Below are 15,683 nucleotides of genomic sequence, written 5' to 3' on the forward strand. Positions count from 1 at the left end.
CTCCGGATGCTTCTGTGCGCCGGGCTGTGCGTGTCGAAAAGAAATTAACCCCGTGCGGCGCTTGGATAAATTTCCGCTGTAACAGGTCTCGTGATATCCTGTTGACCTGGTAGTTTTTGTTTAAAATAAATAAAAGGATGTTCAACTGTGTATCCTTAAAACCCTGTAGCACCCCTTGTTGTAAAATTACAACGTTACCTTTAACCATCCTAAAAAACAATCAGGCTTTTTTTTTCTTGTTCTTTTACCACATTTACATAGTCATTGGGTCCTATTGTTCAGTCTCACAATGCTATTGGATCGTACATTTGTTTATAAGTCAAGCCTTCTGGCCATGAACTCACACAACCTCTCAAGGTTTCCTTCGAACAACATCTATTGGTTTCATTGGACTGGATTCATCTGATGCATGTGAGTAAAATGTCTTTTATATTTTTTTTGGTTGTTATTATAATGTCTACAGCATGTACATATGTAGTTATTGTGGAATAGATGCATAAAATTTCATTTAGAGCTTATTATATAATTGTTGCAATTATACAACACTGGGTGAATGTGGTAGTCAAAATAGCTGGCTTGTTGCAGTGGGCTCAAACAGGTTGTGTTCCCTCCACTACACCGCTGCCTGAAACAGAGTATTTTCTTTATACATGGATAGTATACATTCTACCCTTGTGTTGTGTTCTGGTCAAATTTGACAATTTAAAAGTTTTATCTCTAAAAAATGTAGTTAATTTGATCGGCCTGACCTAAAATTCCATGACTTTGTCCATGGATCAATTCAGTTCTGGGGAAAGGAATGTTCCTAAATGTGGGGTGTGTGGATGTAAGTGGGGGGATGCATGTTTTCCTTTTAGTATGATAATTAGAGCCATTAACCCATTTACATTTACATTTAGGGAATTTAGCAGACGCTTTTGTCCACAGCGACTTACCAGGCAGACAGTAGGCCCAAATGGCTTCCATGAGGGGCAGTGGGAACTGTTCCAAATCAGCTTTTTCTAACCACTAACATTGCTCAAAATAGCACCAAACATCTGCAGTAGCATGACTAAGGTCACTACACATAAAACGAAGCATCAACAACTTAGTTAGTGTACCGGGAGTTTATTAAAAAATACTGTTTTACAAGTCTGTGCCTTACCGTTAGGTCCATGATTACAAAACAAAATCAAACCCCGCGCCGACGCCGGTTAGTTACACGAACGTTGCCAATACTCACTAGCCTGGCTCCGCCCGCCTAAGTACTTCCGCTCAATTTGAATTTCCCTTCAGTACTAGGTCTGGACCTGCTGTATGTAATTTGGTTTTCTGGGGCCGCCACAGCGGCGCCCAATCAGCGAACAGAGGGCGTGTCTGAGAACAATGACGATGGCGTGTTGTCAACGATTAGACCCAGCTTCGAAAGTTGACTGCATACATCATCTCTGGCCTTACTATAAAATATTGATTTACAATGTGCAATTTTTCCCTGATAAATTTAATTAGACGAACAAAACCTGCAGCTGTCGTTGACGGACATTTTCGTGCAGACGCGCAAGGTGTTTGGTTTGTGTACAACCTGCGCGTGATTCCCGGCGCATGACATACGTCACAACCAAACGTTAGCGATTGGTTATGGCAGATCCAGAGTGGCACTGGGCAGATCCAATCATTTTAAACTTCAACAGACACCCGCCTTCAAGTGAGTTAACGTTTGTCAATTGATTAGGTCCAGACTCTCTGTACAAATGAAATGAAATGAAGTGAAGTACGAGAGTCTGGTAGAACCAGGCTAAATACTCACTGCGCACTCCCACGTAAATGGCTACCGTAAATAATATTATAGAGGCGCCAACACTCGCTAGATTGTCACAAACCGCAAAGTATCAAGAGGGGCACCTCTATTATATTATTTACGGTACAGTATTTTTTTAATAAATTCCCGGTATGCTAACTAAGTTGTTGATGCTTCGTTTTATGTGTAGGGACCTCAGTCATGCTACTGCAGAGGTTTGGTGCTATTTTGAGCAATACTAGTGGTTAGAAAATGCTGATTTGGACGCGTTCGCACTGCCCCTCATAACATAGAAGCCAATTAGGCTTATTTTATGTGTTTTCATGTCGAAAAAGACCCTGGGTTCAATTTTCTCCGGAATTACACTTTAATGAAAACAGGCATATTGTGTAATTTGGGTCTATTGGCTGAACACCTGCATAGTGCAGTAACTTTTTGAGACATTATTTAGACAAAAGGAAAACTTTGAACTAGCCTTTTATAATGCCTGGTAAGCCTGCAGCGTTCTTTCAGATGAATTTCTACATCATCAAGTAATTCTTGAGGGTCTGCAACCTGGGTGACAGTTTACCACCTTTTAGACCAAGTAAAATCTTTTGAGTGAATTCAAAAGAGTTGGTCAGTGCTTTCGGATAGCTGAGGTGTAGTGCATAGATCAGTCCAAAGATTACCAGGAAGGCGTCGCCTAGTCTGGGGAGGCCGACAATGGCATCACTTTCAATGATGACAGAGATTCTCACAGGGTGGTAGTGAACTGGACCTTGGACTGTGGCATGTTCACTGATGACGGTAAGGAGGCCCACTGCAACACTTTCAAGCTCTGGCTCAGACTCGTCCTGAATGAATGAAAAAGAGATACTAATCACAAACTAATACATGGAACAGAACCGATTACATAATTTATTTCTTTAACCAAGTCCCAATGAAATCCAATAAGGGAGACCCATGTCTCATTGTAAGAGGTGAAAAGCAATAGATCCATGTTCTGCACACATAGATCTAAGCGGTGTGAGAGACTGAAACCAAGCTCAATGACATTTACAGGAAATTATTTTACATCTTATTACTTTGAATGAAATACAGTTCCTTTATAGTGAGGAGAAAGAAAACCATACACTAAAACTGTATGGGTAGACTATATAAAGGTAAGTCCTAAAACATGTTAGTATTTTGATTAACTGTTTGTATAATACACAGTAGAATCTGTTAGTGACTTAAGGAGACTTACTGTGCAGGTTCTGAAAAATCCAGAAACGTCCTCGCGCAGATATACAGGAAGGCAGTGGAGAACCGTAGTGCGCTTGGTGTGGATGACATGGATTTCCTATTCAGATAAAAACAGAATTGTATATACAGAAGAGTTCACTGAACAAAGCTGATTTTAAACAGATGTTTTTTTTATCAGAACATATGTCCACAAATAACCTGTTCACATCTTTAATGCAATCAGACAAATGGCAAACACAAAGTGGACTAATAATTGCAAAATTCACAAAGCTCATTTAAATCATTGAACCTGTTCAATGTTCCACTGGTTCAACCTAGGAAATGTGTAATAATCTATTTACCTGTTCATCGTGGATTTTTTAAATTTCAGCCAGAGCATCTGCTGTCTTCCCAGTTTTTGATGCCTTCTGTCTGAATAAGGTCATCAGTCGAGGAAGATGGCGATCAAGCTCAGCATAGAAAGTGTTGGGCAGGTTCTGATTCGTAATCCGCTGGAACTCTGCATACAACTACATTGAAAGAACAGCAGGAGGAGAATACCGCAACACGACTTAAAAATTGGAAGAATTGCAAAATGAGTAAGAATCACAATTTTCACTGTAAAAGTGCTGATCCATATTACCTCAGACTCTATTTTGAGAGCAGGCCAGAGGTCCATAAGCTCGTTGACTGGTGGGGAGGACATCACTATGGTCTGTCGGCGTAGGGGATATGTGGTCTCCATCATCTTTCTAATGAGGGGCAGGTTCTTCTCAGTCTTCTTGACTTCTTCAACAATTGTCTGCCTCAACTGCTCAAGGCTTGAAGGATCCTTTCCTTGGGCAAAGTTAGGTAGGAAGTTGACTTCCGCTCGTTTGGTTCTTTTAATGTTGGAATGTGAAGGTTCATTTTCAGGATTAGTGCTACTTCTTTTTCCAGAATTTACAGTGACCTCTTGACATCCAGCCCGCCTCATCTTGTTCCTATAATTACCCATCTTAAACTTGATGCTGTATTTCCAGCCAGTCTCAGATCCCGCTTTCTTCAAGTAGGGATGTTTGGCTACAAGAGCCTCAGCAACCATTGCAATCTCTTTATCGCCTGGGTAAGCCTTAAAACCATACAGAATAGATGCAAGCTTGTGTAACCAGGTGTAAGAAACACTGTTAATTTAGTACCATAAAAGAAGAGAGACTGTTTACTTTAATTATCTTATTTATTTTGAATGCACCGCTCAACTCGCATGGTCCCACGTAGGGTACCTAGTTCTCAGCAGCCAATCAGAAGCTACGCAGGCCACGCTCAGCCTGTCGGCTCGGAGAGGAAGTGCAGTCGCGTTGCTCTTCCGGTCTTTTCGGATCTCGGCCCGGGAAGCGAGGGCAGCTGTGTGTTAAGGAGAAGAGGAAAACTTGAGAAAAAACCCAGAGTGAAACCTGTGAAAAAGGAAAAAGAGTCGGAGCACTTACCCAGTGGAGGTCCGGAGCCAAGTGGCTGAACGAAGGAGAGTTACGTCGGTAAGACGTGTTAATTATCCGATGAAAAGATAGCTTGACGCTTACCGTCGATGTCCATGCTAATGCTAGCTCTGTGCTTAGCAGGCTAACTGCTTGCCTGTCCTCCGGAGAGCTGCTACGAGGTTCGGCATTGGCATGCTCCACCTTGATACACAGAGCAACGGTGAGAAATTTGCTCTTTAGCTGCTCTGGTGCTATTTTCCTGTTTTCCGTGTGCTGAAAGAAAGCAGTGGTGATATTAGGGAAAAAATAGTAATTTGATATGTTGTGAATGTGATGAATATAAAACAATAGTTTATTTTGTATTGTGCAATTTATTGAAGACATTTATGTTATTCCAACTGAGTTTAAAGCAATTAGAGGGTAATTTTTGGTGCAGATCTCGGACATGAATAGGCCTATAGTGTAAGAGTGAACTAAGCACAATTCTTTAATACCTCTGAGTCTACCTCAAAATGTGTACTGTTATGTTATTAGCACATGGTTCAGATGTTTATAATTAATGGTTTTGTATGTTAATGGTTACTTGCCATAAGTATTATTTAAACTGTTCACATGAACAGGTAAATGTGTGAGCACTTTAGTATTTAGTTCTCATGAATGATACACTAAAGATTGAACGTTGTACAACAAAGATAGATATTTGAGAATTGAATAGAGATGAAGATTTGTCAGAATAAGATGTAATTGTGTGCATCTTTCGACATCTGATATCCCTAATGATGCATCTGAGAATGGATAGTGTTGAATGTATTGTGTGACCCTGTCTACAGGTCAGGTTTTTTAGAGGACTGAGAGTCTGAGGTTCAGGACAACTTCCTGCTGTGAAAGATGGCGAGCCAACTACCCTGATTGAAGATTAGCACCGAGGAGATATTCACGTACACACTCATTCACACAAATAATACACTCACATTACACTACAAGGAACCTTGGAATCAGGTGAACTTTCAACAACTCCTTTTATTTTAAGGGCCCCAACAGACATTTTTGTTTTAAGTGTGCACACTATTTTTTTATTTTCATTACTGTTTGGTATAATATTTTGCATTTTGTACGAACCAGACAAATTACTTGGTTCACTGTAAAATATAAGAGTGGCTACTCAATTGTTACTCTTGTGTCTGCCTCATTGTTGTTGCTCAGTACAGTGGCTCCTCTCGAATTTGGTCTCTTCTGATTCTGGTCCTGGTCTTATTGTAAGTCCAACTTATATTATACTAAGTTGTACTGTAATTATACTGTAATTCACTTTTACACTCCTAAAATTGGTTACACTTACTAAAATGTCGTGCTTTAGGTCTCTTGTCAGCTTAAGGTGTGTGTTGTTCTTCTCATATTCCGCATTTCCATCTCTAAGTTTCAGTTCTACATCAAATGCAAATGTTGGAACTGGAAAAGGACCTGGAGGCCACCTGCTGAGACGCTCTGGAGATGACACATCTGAAAGTAGAACAGTAGATGCAATAGAGCTGGAGTCTTGTGAAAGTGAGATGTGCACAACAGCTTTTTGTTTCCCGTCGAAGTCTGGATCTTCATAAAGCAAATCAAAGTCAAGGTCGATGTCCAGCTGTTCTTTTATAATGTTGATCAGTGCATCAACACTGGCTGGTCGTGAGCTGAGTTTTAATTTTCTAGCCCGGTCTTGCTCAACAACACGAAGAATCATTTGTGGGGATGCAGCTGCCATTGTGCTAATGAAAAGACAAAATCAGGTTGTTAAAGAGTACCATACAATTGGATAATTCCACAGAGTGAATAAAGACCAATAACTGACAAATAAAATAACCATTATTACCTGAACTCAGTTCTGTCTCACTTCAATGAAGCGCTTGAGGGTCAGCAGCAGCGAGCCGTCTACTTTGTATGCTGAGAGAGGGACTGTATCATTCAGACAAGAATGCAGGTGGATCGACAGGCTTGTATTTGCAGTTGACAGCTCATAGGACAGTAGATGTTCTACATACCAGGAGTCATAATCAAGACACAGAAAAGATACATTAGGATTTACAAGGAGGATCTGTTCTATTTTGCAAAATTTGGACAGTCCACCGCTGTCTCCTACAGACAGAAACATTCCACAGACATAGTCTGTTCCATCAATGGTCACATTTGATGTCTTGTAGATAGTGTCACTAGTTGTTTGTTCTCTAATGTGTACTTGAGCAACCTCTGGTAGAGCTGAAACCAGAACAGACTCAATCCTGGATGCCTGAGTTTTTGCTTGAAAAATGATGGTGCAGCAAGATGATATGCCATCATGTGTTGGTGTCTGATTGCCATTGTCTTTAAAATATTTTTGAAGTTTTGAGCGTCATGCACCACTCTTTTGAAAAAGCGGTGCTTGGCCTCAAACCGCATGGTCCAAACGTGCAGCAGGGGCCCAAAGCACTTGACAAGAGCAGGATAGTGCTCCACATAATGATGTTAGGACGGAGCCTAACTTCAGGGAAAACCTCTAGCAGTGCCTGTCTATGATCACTGATTTTGCACTCAAAATAGTCCAAGGTTTCATCTGTAAATGATGGGCACAATGCTAACTCTACCACCTCTTTCAGCTCCATCAAAACTGCCCATGCCTTATCACCTTCTGGTACTACACTGCCAACAAGCAATGGAAGAAGTCGGAGGAGAGTGGCATTTTCATGTGCATTACCTCCAATTGTTCCTCGAGAAAGCAACGTTTTGGGAGGTGTCTGAGGTCTATCCACTTTATCAGCGTGCTGATATGGGAATGATGTAATCTTGTTGTTCAAATACTCCAAAGTGAGGTACTTCCGCCGGATCATCTCTTTAATACAAAGAGAAAGCTCCATGGGAACGATACCTTCCAGAAGATCGTGGAGTATATCAGGAGGAAACCCTGTGATTGTATGGAAGTAATTCAGGGATTCTCGCAAGGCACAGCCACCTTTAACACCAAAGTGGCTTCTCAACGTGTCACCTTCTTGCACAGTTTGCACATGTAGGTCATGGCTAGCTTTGGTTCGCTGAGGAAACTTTCTCTCTCTGACTTCAGTTACTTGAAACTGTTCAACTGAGCCCATACAGAATCTGCAAACATGGACTGTTATAAATGACTCTACAAAGCCACCTAATCCATGAGCAGCCAAATTGTCAGCAGAAACACAAAAGACAGTGCCTTTGACATTCTGACCAATGCTTTCGATGAAGACACCGTCATTTTCCAGGGTATGAACATCACGCAGCAATGGAGCAAGTACAGCTGCATATCCATACTTACGGACGTCTGTCACTTTTACCAGTATTGCGAGCTGTATAGCATGTAATGCTGACCTGTTATTTGGTGGCACATTAGCGAGGACCCAATATACAGCGCAAAATTTGTGAATTTTGCGTGATGTGCCAAGCGGATTGCAAATTTCAAGATCATCAATATATAGCTGGAGTGGTAGGATGAGATCCCCTGTTGACAGCAACTAATTTTCAAGGAAATGAGAGCCATTGGAGCATGATACATATTGACCAGATGCAGTATTTTTTTCAGTAATCTTGTTAAGAATGTCTGTGTTTTTAACACTAGAACAGCCGTCGAAGGGGTCAAATGACCCCTGTGAGTTAAAATAAAATATATCTTTGCACTCGATCACGTTCCAAATCCCTACTTTCTTGACTTTTCCTAAATATGTCTGTTGTACCACCCTGTGTTAAAAAAAAAAATTCAGACCGGGAAAGTTATTATAGAGCATTTTTTTATGTGTTCCTATGTAATGTTTTACAAGGATGCAATGCTCTTTCTTTGTCAGCAGAGGTCGCAAGGGGACATTCTGATGTGATTAAGATTGATATCTATTAGGTAGATACACAGACAGACAGACAGACAGACAGAGGTGGCCAATATGTCGACCGCGATCAACGGGTCGACCGCGAGAGTAGTGCGGGTCGATTACGTGACATTAAAAAAATTACAAATCAAAGTTTATATATTTTTTATTTTAATAGAATTAAAATAAATAAATAAAAGGATATAAAAATATAGAAGGATATAAAAATGAGTGGACACACTGTTCAAACTATTGCAATAGATCATTTGCTACTATCAAATGCAAATTGTTACATTATTTTTGAATGAATAGAAAAGTAAGTACAGCTCTTAGGAACAAACATGCTGGTATGTCCAGGTTCCTCCAACTGATACTCCACTGGCATAACACAAGGATAGTTTGCTCAATAAAGGTTTTTCTACGCTTGTGTGAACTCAACTCGGCACCTTTAGAGGTTGATGTAGACAGAACATTGCAGTCCATGACAGCCGCAACAACTTCACTAAGTGTAGGTTCTGTAATAATGTGACCATTTCTTTGCAGTATGTCACTAACTGCCTCTTTGATCAACAGCTCAGATAAGGAGAAGATGTCATTCAAGTCGTCTACTATTTCCTGAGTAGCTGTGTTTGAGACATGGAGGATAGCCTGCATCTTTAGGAATAAGGAAGATAGTTTTTTTTTAAGTTGATTTCTTAGACTGCCAGTGTCACACTGATCACCATTCCCCACTTCTCTGCTCGGGCCTGGGCATTCTTCATGCAAATCACTAGTTCCCTCAGAAATACTGGCTTGAAGATTATGGGGATCCTCACTGACAATATCAGTTTGAAAGTCTGATGCAAGACCTTCTTGGTGTTCTCTACTTTTATGGGAATTAAATGAGGAGTACACATTTGTGCGATAGCTACAATCCTAATATGGGCACGTCACTGTTTCATGATTTTTCAAATGCTTTCTGAGATGACTGAAAAAGTCTGCTGATATGTGCATAAAGAGCATTTAAATAACACAGTCCCCTGACTGCTCTGCACAACTGCTAGATTGTGCTGTATGATATCTTGACAGATGAGTACTGAGTGCATTAAGTGTCTGAAATGTACAAATGCAATCAGTGTAGAGGCATGGAAGAGGGCTGATTCTGGAATAGTGGCTGTGCTGCAGCCTGTAGTGTCTAAATAACGGTATTCTGGAGGGGAAAGAAGCTGCGCACAACTTACAGTTCCAGATCATTCTTGAACCAGCAACCTAAAAGGCAAAGAAAAAAAAGTTTAGAGCACGATCTAAAACTTAAAAAAAATAATGGCTTTTACTACCTAATATAACCACAAGTTAATTACTGTTAGCTTACCAAAACATGATCATGGTACAGCCTACACTGCTTTAAAATTACAACATGTTTTCCTCAAAACAATGTGTTTTATATAACGTCTATAGATGGAAATAGCATAAGTAAATGTATTAGTTTTTAATACGCATCTTTGGACTAATTTTTTAGATCATATGTTTTGCAAGCAAATACAAAGTTAAGCAAAAATATGATCTGTGCAGTGCCTAAGGTTAAATATCAATTAGGAAAATGGTATTCATGAACAGAACACATTCATGAATTGTTGACTTGAATACAGAAAAAAGCATTATGTTGACCAAACAGGCAAGTAGAATAAACGATGATATGTATGTGTGGGAGTGCAATTTAAGTTATTTGTATTAAGAGTGAAAGGGGTGGGGGGTATAGAAGAATTCACTTTCATTGGATTACCTGGTATTGTCACGCTCCGATAAGGAGACAGACAGGAAGTGAACCCAGAACCACGGCTCAAGGGGGGGCCAAGCAAAACTAACATTACTGTAAGCAGCAGCGCTTGAACTTTACTGCATGGTTAATCAACAATAAAGCCGTTTCTTTAGATAATAAAGATGCTGACATTGAATACAAGAATCACTGAAATCCAATATAAGAAGGCATATATTTGTCTAGTCCAATGACAATTTATGGTCTTCATTTTGAGTCGCTAGCCGCGTTTACATGGACACTTCTGATCCGATTATCGGAATATATATATTCCTATCATGCGATCCCCTTGTGTACATATTAAACTGTTTAATGCTATTACATAATGCAAACAACGCATGGATTTCAGTATTAAAGCTCCCGACTTGCCTTGTTAGCAAGCTAACCATGCGGTGTCAAGAGTCGGATCATGGATACGGAGTAGTATAATATGATTTGTGTTGTATGTATATGAAAAACATGTTGAAATTCCATCTTTTAATTAATCTTCATTTTATGTTGAATTCGTACAATCAATCAAATGGCACTGATAGTTGGGGAAAATTAAGAAGTATGGAAAAACGTCAGCATTATCTAAGCCCCAGACTAGCTCTGTTAGCAAGCTAACCATGCGGTATCAAGTTACATGGCTAATATGAATTGCGTTGTACGTGTATGAAAAACATGTTGAAATTCCATATTTTAATTAATCTTCATTTTATGTTGAATTCGTACAATCAAATGGCACTGATAGTTGGGGAAAATTAAGAAGTATGGAAAAACGTCAGCATTATCTAAGCCGCCGATTTGATCTGTTAGCAAGCTAACCATGCAGTGTCAAGTTACATGGCTAATATGGATTGCGTTGTACGTGTATGAAAAAACGTTGAAATTCCATACAAAAAATTGAATAAGTCTTCATTTTATGTTGAATACTTACAATTCATCAAATGGCGCTGATAGTTGGCGAAATAAGTAGTAGACTGGTATAGATGAGTATAGATTGGACGTTCAAGTTCAAAGCTCCTTTTCCTCTGCCTGACGTTGCGGGTGACGTGAGACAAATTGACGTTGAAACTGTAGAGTTGTAAATACCCTTACATTAATAAACTGTGGTTACATAATCCGGAAAAAAGTTAATGTTGATTAAAAAATTATCATCTTAATAATGAATAAATAAATCTTCCCGTGGGCCGTTGCAAGCCACGAAACTCGCGGCCGGAGAACGGCGATTGAATACAGTAAGAAGAGCCACCTCAGTCTAAATCATAAGAGCCAAAATCATGTCGTTCCTCCCCGCCCACCTCCTCCCCCACACTAGAACAGCGTGAAACAGGACGACCAGAGCATTTTTACCGACTCACAGGGCATTCATTGCTAGTATAGTGACCACCGCAAAATTTATGAAAAATTTAATGAATTCAATTTAATCAAAAATATTAGTAACAATTACTCAAAAAGGAAGAACATGTTACACCAACTTGGCATAATTAAGTTAGTATAACTTTTTATTATACTTTGAGTATGCACTACTTAATCTATTTAATTACTTTGAATGTTCGGGTTTACAGTGTGTCATTTACTTGCATTGGAGCAAATTCTGTGGCCACATCACAGACAATTTAAGTGATTCCGTGAGACCACCAAGGACTTTGAGTTAAGCGCCCGTGGTCGACTCGCTCGTTGAAACGGGAATCTGTGTGCTTGCCACGGAATATCAGTGTAATTTACTTGCATTGGAGCAACTTCCGTGGACACATCAAGGACAATTTAAGTGTTTCAGTGAGACGACCGCTTTTGAGTTAAGCGCCCGTGGTCGACTCGCTCGTTGTAATGAGTATCCGTGTGTGAGCCACGGAACATTAGTGTCATTGACTTGCATTGGAGCGAATTCCGTGGCCACATCACGGAAATCTGCGTGCTTCCGTGATGATCCCACGGATTTCGAGTTAAGCGTCCGTGGTCATTTCACGGATTCCTGTGAGACCAAGTTGCAATATCTCCACTTCAAACAAAAATGTTGGACTACCACCCTGTTCAGGCAAAAGTAACGTGGCAAGGATGGCATGCTTTAATGTTATAGACTCTCAAAATCTTGTGGAAACTGTGACACAACTAAAGCCATCCACCTGTTGCCTTGATACTTTACCTACCAACCTCTTTAAGAATGTTTTCGACTGCCTAGCAGTAGACATATTGCAGATAGTTAACAACTCTCTTCAGTCAGACAATTTCCCAAAAGCTTTGAAAACTGCAGTTAGTAAACCCCTTTTAAAAAAGCGGAGCCTGGATACCTTTATTATTAACAGCTACAGACCAATATCAAATCTACCCTTCATAAGTAAAATCCTTGAGAAAGTTGTCCTCCAGCAACTTAATCACTTCCTGGCATCAACTGGTTGCTATGACACCTTCCAATCAGGATTTCAACCCCTGCACAGCACTGAGACCGCCCTTATTAAAGTTGTAAACGACATCCGTCTTAACACAGACTCTGGCAAAACCTCAATACTAATGCTACTTGACCTCAGTGCTGCATTCGACACTGTAGACCATACATTACTTCTCGACAGGTTAGACAACTGGGTGGGGCTTTCAGGCACAGTCTTAAATTGGTTCAGGTCCTACCTACAAAATAGGAACTATTTTGTTTCCATTGGCGACTTTGTATCAGAATCAACCAACGCGACATGTGGAGTCCCACAAGGTTCGATCTTAGGACCCTCTTTATTCAACATCTACATGCTCCCACTAGGGCAAATCATGCAAAATAACAATATTGACCATCATTGCTATGCTGATGACACTGAAATCTATGTATCGCTATCACCAAATGACTATCGGCCCATAGATCTGCTGTGCCAGCGCATTGAGCAGGTGAAAGAATGGATGTGCTGAAATTTCCCTCAACTAAATGAGGACAAAACAGAGATTATTGTATTTGGTTCAAAAACGGAAAGCTTAAAGTAACCCAACACCTTCACTCTCTGTCCCTGAAAACCTCAATCAAAGCCAGAAATCTAGGGGTTATCATGGATTCAGATTTGCATTTCGACAGTCACATCAAATCAGTTACAAAATCGGCATATTATCACCTTAAAAATGTAGCAAGACTTAGAGGGCTCATGTCCACCGAAGACTTACAAAAACTTGTACATGCCTTTATCACTAGTAAGCTTGATTACTGCAATGATCTCCTTACAAGTCTCCCAAAACAAACTCTGAGGAAGCTTCAGCTTGTTCAGAATGCTGCTGCTAGAGTTCTAACAAAGACCAAAAAATTTGAAAATATTACACCAATTCTGAAATCGTTACTTTGGCTTCCTGTAGGTCAGAGAATTGATTTTAAAATCCTGTTGCTAACCTCTAAATCCCTACATGGTTTAGGCCCAAAATATTTAACTGATATGCTTCCACTACATAAACCTTCTAGACCACTAAGATCCTCTGAGACCAATCTGTTAATTATCCCCCGAGTAAACACGAAACATGGGAAAGCAGGATTTAGTTACTATGCAACAACTAGCTGGAATAAACTCCCAGAGGATTTAAGACTTGCCCCAACTCTGAGCACCTTTAAAACAAGACTGAAGACTTTTATGTTTGCTTTAGCTTTCTGCTTGATCTTAAATACATTGCACTTTCTTAAAAGCTTTTTTAACTTTGCCTTTATTTTCTATTTTAATACTAAAATGCCTTTTTAACTTTCTATTTTACCCATTTCTTTGCATATGTTTTCTTTTACTTATCTATTATTTTATCTTATTGGATGACAATGTAAAGCACTTTGAGTCTGCCTTGTGTATGAAAAGTGCTATATAAATAAAGTTGCCTTGCCTTGCCAACCTTTGTGGCTGTTCAAGACACACTGAAGGCATGATGGCACCAAAATTCCATTCAGTGATTGTGTTAACAAACATATTCTAAAAAGCCTTGTATCAACAACAATCTAGCAATATTATTATGTCATACTAGCCCCGCTGTTCCTGTGTAACAGGACCTGTATTGTACTTCCACTAAGTAACTAACGATTATCCTAAAAATAAAAGTCATAATATTGTAATATCCTACAGGTGAAAGGTGATCCAATGGGTTCTCGTTTCGAGAGTTCAGAGATTCACGCATCCGTAGGCTTCACAAAAGTGGCATCTTCACTTCACGTCAGCAATTTCCTGTAGAATTCAGAATGTAAGACAAACAAACCCGATTGGAAATCATGTGCAACTTCAGTTTAATCATGTTCAACTTAAATTATATTGAAAATAGCAATTCTGCCTCTCCCATCGATGTAAAATTACTGGGTAGCTAGTAGCCTACCCGCGATACACAACTAAGCTGCACGATTAAGTCGTTTTTCGAAGAGAAAAACTGCAATCTAAACATGTTCAAGCATCCAGAATTATAACCACGTTAATGACGTTTGTAAGAAACCAAACCGTTCGTTCATCGGTCAAGATTTCAGCAAGATAAGGGCGTTTGTGCAGATCACTGACTTACGTCCGCTACAACAGATTCCACCAGAAAGCTTTACTGTGGTAAGATGGCGGCCTATGGTGACGTTCTAGACGCCGCCGTAGGGCATCTAGTTAATATATATATATCTATGGGCACGCGTGCCTAGGGTTGCCGACCCCTGCTGTAGACAATGACAAGATATAATAACACCACTAGGAAGGTGGAACCAGCGTAAAACGGGAAAGTCACAGTGAGATTTTGGAGATGGTACGGTGAATGCGTTCAGGAAGGGCAGACTGTCAGAAGCCGGAAGGCTTAGCCTGCTGTGTTTCACTGGGAGGAAATGTGACGCAAGTCGTCAGGAGGAGATTGCTGACCCCTGGCACAGCAGGGAGCATGATGAAGAGGGCTGGAAGGGGAAGTAGGGGGAGGCGATACGATGAAGACAGAGGAATGTCTTGGGCCTCATCAGCATTAATTCCTTTGAATAATTGGAATGACTCTGAAGCTGAGTGAGCTACAACAGCACATTTCTCTAATGCATTTGATATTGTCTTGTTCACATTCTGTGTGTTTTTATGGACACAGTTCAATTGTTTGAATGAGTGTGTTTGTGTTTAAGTGTTAAATTGGCAAACAAGAAGTTATAGATAGTGGATGCTATGTGCCACATAAGATATCTCGTTATCACGCATGCACACACACACACACACACATACACACACACACACACAACAAATTATACTCTGCCCATGATTTAATACAGTATGAGGCTTATGAGACTTAACCAATCTAACCAAGAGTTACTTCAGCGCTAACAGAGAAATGTAATCTTCCGCTGCTCTCACAAAAACACGTCATATCCAGTTGATTCACTGCCTGGTGTTTCTCTCCTTTAATGTTGATTTGATGCACAGTCCACATCCATCTTTCTCTCTTGTTCCTCTTACAGACACAAACATGTCTAACGTTTCAAATTCATCCTTGGCTCCATGCCTCTTACGTCGCTGTTTATTTTCGGGCCTCGAGTGGCCAATAGAGTTGTGAAGTACATGCTAAGCGGCGGCGCTAGCTAGCAACAAGAACAACAAAACTAGCCTGATTTCCACTGGGGACGTAAGCGCCGCGGAACGGCTGCGCCGCGGTCACCGGTTGCAAGTGCTTGCACCACT

The 15,683-nt window shown here is 40.2% G+C and overlaps 1 long non-coding RNA gene across 2 annotated transcripts; it reads left to right on the forward strand.

Moving 5' to 3' along the window:
- The first annotated feature begins 1,096 nt into the window (after positions 1-1,096).
- On the forward strand, positions 1,097-8,443 carry LOC130405207 (uncharacterized). Of its 2 annotated transcripts, none has more exons than XR_008904310.1 (3): positions 1,097-4,497; positions 4,579-4,660; positions 5,271-8,443. It is a non-coding gene; the product is annotated as an uncharacterized LOC130405207 (long non-coding RNA). The 2 variants fall into 2 exon arrangements; XR_008904309.1 differs by having other exon boundaries at positions 1,098-4,497; positions 4,582-4,660.
- Positions 8,444-15,683: the final 7,240 nt, after the last annotated feature.

Source organism: Gadus chalcogrammus, chromosome 15 (assembly GCF_026213295.1).
Source record: "Gadus chalcogrammus isolate NIFS_2021 chromosome 15, NIFS_Gcha_1.0, whole genome shotgun sequence".
In the NCBI taxonomy this organism is placed as follows: domain Eukaryota; kingdom Metazoa; phylum Chordata; class Actinopteri; order Gadiformes; family Gadidae; genus Gadus; species Gadus chalcogrammus.